Genomic DNA, 5436 nt, shown 5'->3' with positions numbered 1-5436 from the left:
ATTTTTGTTCCTCTAGACAGTTTCACTTCTAATATTATGTCCTATATTCATACATGGTTTTTATATGTCTACATAAAATATAAAATCATCAAGGTGGAAAAACATACAGTATTTTCCTTTCTGAGACTGGCTTAATTTTAAAGCTATGATTATCTTTCCTTGCATTTATTTTCTTAAACCAACTTTATTCATTTTCCTTAATGGCTGAAAAAATTGATTACAATAACACACAAACAACATATATGTGTGCATATGTAATTATGCATGTACGGTTCTATACACATTATGTTTTCCTTGTGTACTGGCTGGTTTTGTGTATCAACTTGACACAGGCTGGAGTTATCACAGAGAAAGGATCTTCAGTTGGGGAAATGCCCCTGAGATTCAGCTGTAAGGCATTTTTTCAATTAGTGATCAAGGGGGGAGGGCCCCTTGTGGGTAGTAACATCTCTGGGCTGGTAGTCTTGGGTTTTATAAGAAGAAAGCAAGCTGAGCAAGCCAGGATAAGCAAGCCAGTAAGCAACATCCTTCCATGGCCTCTGTGTCAGCCCCTGCTTCCTGACCTGCTTGAGTCCCAGTCCTAGCTTCCTTTTGTTATGAACAGCAATGTGAAAGTTTAAGCTGAACGAACCCTTTCCTCCCCAACTTGCGTCTTGGTCATGATGTTTGTGCAGGAATAGAAATCCTGACTAAGACACCTTGCCAGTTCTTCTTGTTGTAAAATAAATTAATTTTATAACTTGGCACTATTGAATAAAATGTTTCTGCAAAAAAACATGTTTTTCCATGTTCCACTATGATATGTTTTCTTGAAATGTAATGTTAGTGGTTTCAGAATCTTCCATTTTTCTTTCAAAATAGCTGGACTAGTTTGAATTCACATCAGTAATATATAGCACATCCTTTTGTATACATCCTCATCAATATTTTTATTTACTTTCTTTCTTTATATATTGTTTATTTATTTAAATTAAAATGGAGCTATATCACCTTTTCTCACCTTTCCTCCTGTTAGTCTTTCACACATGTGATATCATCTATATATAATCATATATATATATATGATTATTATATATATGCTTGTGTGTGTGTGTGAGTGTATGTGTATTTGTATACAAATATATAAATATAAGAAACTATGTCTAAACAAACCCTATCAGGTACATTTATATCAGTTCCTGAATCTATATGTACTGGGATGTTACTGAAGTAGAGGTAGAAAGATTCTAAGAGCCAGAATACCAGAATATAGAAGGTGAAACAGTCCATCCTAGAAATGACTTCATAAACAATACCATAATAATAACACTATCATTGATCATATTAATGTAAAGGGAATTTTTTCATGATGTCCAACCTGTAAAGAACTTAGTAAGAATCACAAATGTATACTTCGAGAATTATTCTCTCCGAAGGGTTATCCCTATATTGATTGTCCTAATTATATCTTTATTGAAGACCATGCTTACTGTCCTAAGAGAATCTTAATACAGCTTTTATTTTATTTATCTGTTGTCTAGTATAGATAAGACTTATTTTATATGTTTATTGGTCATTTCTAATTTAACCTTTAGAAAACTGCCTGTTCATTTAAATAGTTCAGTAGTAACTTGGTAGATTGTTGTTTTGGTTGTTTTGTTTTTGTTTATTTCTTTGTGTGTTTTGAACACCAAATATTCTTTTTTTTAATTTTTAAATTTTTTATTACGTATTTTCCTTAATTACATTTCCAATGCTATCCCAAAAGTCCCCCATACCCTCCCCCCCCACTTCCCCAAATATTCTTATATTAATCTGCCACTAATTTATAGATAGCAATGATTTTTCTCTCATTTTGTAGTCTTTGGTTTAAATGTATCAACAGTTTTCCTTGTAATGTACAAACCTGTAACTACAAGACATCCAATTTATCTATAACAGGCCTTATTTTTCTTATTTAGAAAGTTTAGTCCTATACCTTTATAATGAAATATCTTTCTCCCAATTTTTCAAAGTTTCAGATCATACCGTAAGGTCTTTCATTAATTTTGAGTTGATTTCTCAGCACAATAACTGATGGATATCTAGTTTTTATTTTATTTTATTTATACTACATGCAGATATCTAGTTTGCCAAAAACATGGAGGAAGAAGCTATCTTTTGTTCACTGTTTTTCACATCACTTTAGAGAAGTAATGGCTATAGTTATATGAGTTAATAGGCATTTCACTGGTGTATGGGTCTGAGCTTTGTGCCAATACTATGCTATTGTAGCTCTCTGGCTCTCTAATATAAAATGAAATCTAATGATACCTCTAGAATTATTCTTTTAGCTTCATAGTTACAATCTTTTTGTGCTTCAAAATGAATTCATACTCCTGTAAAAATGTCATTACAGTTTTCATGAGATTTCGTTGAGTCTTTATACAGCATTTAGCAATACATATATGTTCACAGTACTATTAATTCATCCAATCTATGTTATAGAAAGTATTTCCATATTGAAGTGATAATTTATTGTAGTGGTTAGTCAGCTAAATGGCAATTTTATTTATAGCAATTATGAATAAGATTATTCATTTGTTTGTATTTCAGCATACACACATATAAAGCGTATATATATATCTTAAATTTTGTTGAAAGTATTTATCAGGTCTACAAGTGTTCTGATATAATTTTTAGAGCATTTTATGTATATAAAATGCAATTGACTGTAAGTTGATTTTTTTATTCCCTATATCTGTCTCATCTATTTCCTTTTGTTGTCTTATTACTTTGGCTAAACTTTTGATTACTATGTTGAATGAGAATAGCTAACATAGAAAATTGACTTCTTTTGAAATTTATTGAATGCTTTCACATTCTTCTATAATTTTAGTTACATGTTGTCACGTATATACTTTAGTATATTGAGATAATTTTCGTTTACTCGTAGCCTCTTTAGACTTTTATTACAAAGGTATGTTCAATATTGTGAATTTCATTTATCATCTACTGAGGTAATTTTAAGGTTTCTGTACTTGAGGCCATTTATGTGATACAGTAAAATTTATTTGTATATTTTGAAAACTGTAGCATCTCTGATATTAACTCAACTGGTATTCATAAATGGCTTATTATTTGCATTAGCCTCAGAAATATGCTTCTTTCTCTTCTGTGAGGAGCGGGTGTGGCAGCAGTCCCAAGATGGCATCCGGGACTGCAACCACGTCTTATGACTTGCACCTGAATTCCTCATACACCTGAAAATAAGCCACATTCACTGGGTGAACTGCGCAGATGCACCATGATGCAGGATCGGACCATATGACGAGTGATGATTCTGGCCAATGGACTACTGTTACGTGGACTGGGATGATGGGGTGTGGTTGAGAGGATATATAAGGGATTGCGATTAGGGGCGGGTAGTTGTTTTTTCCTGGAGAGATTGATTTCTGGAGAGAGATTCATGCATGATGTTGAAAGGTTCCTGAATAAACTGCTTTGAGAAGAACGTAGTGTTGTCACTCTTTTCTGCTGGTCGGAATAGGAAGTGACACTCTTCAGTCTAAAAAATTTCTTCATGTCACTTATCCCCTTGACCTCTTTTTATTATGGAAAGTTTTTCTTCCTTTAGAAATGACAAGTATTTCTGCCAAGTATAGTGCTTTTTAGTTAGTCTTTCATACTTGAAAGATGCAAGATACCCTCTCTGCTCATCTTGTTTTTTATTTTTTGTTTGTTTTTGTTCTGTTTAGAAATCTTCTTTTACTCAAAAGTTTCTGTTTTTATATGAAGCATCCCATTTACTTTAGGAATAATCATTGTATCTCTTTGTTCTTTATTTTTAATTTTGATTTTCTGATGCTTTCTGTTTAGTACTCTCTACTTGGGTTAGCATCTCTTTCCTAGGGTATGAAAATTTTTATGCTATTATTTCCCTGGAAACATCTTTGCTGTTCTTAATTCTATGAAATGTCATTTCACTATCTGGGAAGGTCTTTAAATTTTGAGTCACATCTCTGGGCTTTCTTATATGAGTCTAGTGGTGAATCCTGGCCTACCCTGGGCTACCCTTTGGGCTTTATGTGTCAAAAAGATGGTCTTCTTTTCATTGTTCAGATTGTGTATGTTGATTCCACCCTTTCCTAGTTCTGCTGTATCTCTGGAATACCACTTGATCTCTAATTCTATGTTTATTTGGTGATATGTAGTCTCTATCCATGTTTACTTCCCATTGAATAATGAATGTTTATGATTCAAACATTTACTCTGTGGTCTAAAGGAATGTTGCTGTGCATGGTTTCTGAATATAGTTTCTAAACTTAGTATCTGAGCTTTCTCTGAGTGTGATTTACATAAGAATTTTGACAGTGGCTATTGACTGAACATAGGACACAAGGGTTTGAAAGAATAGGAACTAGACAGATTTTCTGCTAGAAAGTCAGGTTCGGAAAGGAAGCACAACTAAAGGGTCAATTCCTTTCAATATCCAGACTTTCTTGTCTGACTCTGATATTGATCATTTTACCTGTCTTCTGACCTGAAACAAAAGCCTGGTAGCTTGAAACAATCACTTTGTGGTCTTCTTCTCCCACTAGCAGGCTTGCTACTGATGAACTGGTTAACCATGTTCAGGACCTAATAAGCATATAGTACACCACAGCTGGGGGTCACTGATCATCTACCCAATCTTTCTTTAAACTAGGAAAGCTTAAATATGGAGAAGACCCTTCAGAGATTAAAATTCTCAGCCCTCTAGAAGAACAAAGAATTATGGCTTTCCAAGCCTCTCTTCTACTTTTCAGAAGTTTTTTGTTTGTTTGTTTGTTTGTTTTGTTTTGTTTCCTGAGTCTTCCGAGTGTGTGTTTCCTCACAATAAATGCCTTTTTTCAACTGCTGATTCTGTCTGATATTTGCTGCATTTGTGATTTCTTCTTGGCTGTTATTTGTCAGCCTCAAGATTTTTTTCCAACTTTTTAATTCATTCACGGATAGAGGAAACAATAGATCAATAGACCTACATAGTAACAGGTCCTGTTTACAACAGCCTTTCAGAGGTCTTCTGATGAAGTGGTGAAGTGATGAGAAGGGGTGACATTTGGAATCTTTCCTTCCTCTGACAGTTCTATGGCTATGCACTTGGTTGTTCCTCTCATTTTTATTTAATGTTTACTATATCTGTTACTGAAAGTGCAGTGTAGGCTTTTTGAGCCTCTGTTTTAAACCATAGCTTCAACCATTAATACTCTCATCAGTGGAAGTGTGAAGTTCCATAAAGAAAGAAATGTCTTTTGGATGGTAAAGTTCCTACTTAAGTTTTCTTATCAAAATTGCATGTTTTCAAGTAACATACTTTTTAAAAATAAGTGTTAAACAAACTTTCTCAATTTGTTCCCTGGAAAGTTTAACATATTTTGTTTCCATGTTATCTGCCACCTTCTGAATCACCTTTATATGACTTTCAGAACATGTATT

This window comes from Mus caroli, chromosome 12 (genome assembly GCF_900094665.2).
Source record: "Mus caroli chromosome 12, CAROLI_EIJ_v1.1, whole genome shotgun sequence".
Classification (NCBI taxonomy): domain Eukaryota; kingdom Metazoa; phylum Chordata; class Mammalia; order Rodentia; family Muridae; genus Mus; species Mus caroli.
Note: the sequence above shows the minus strand (reverse complement) of the source record.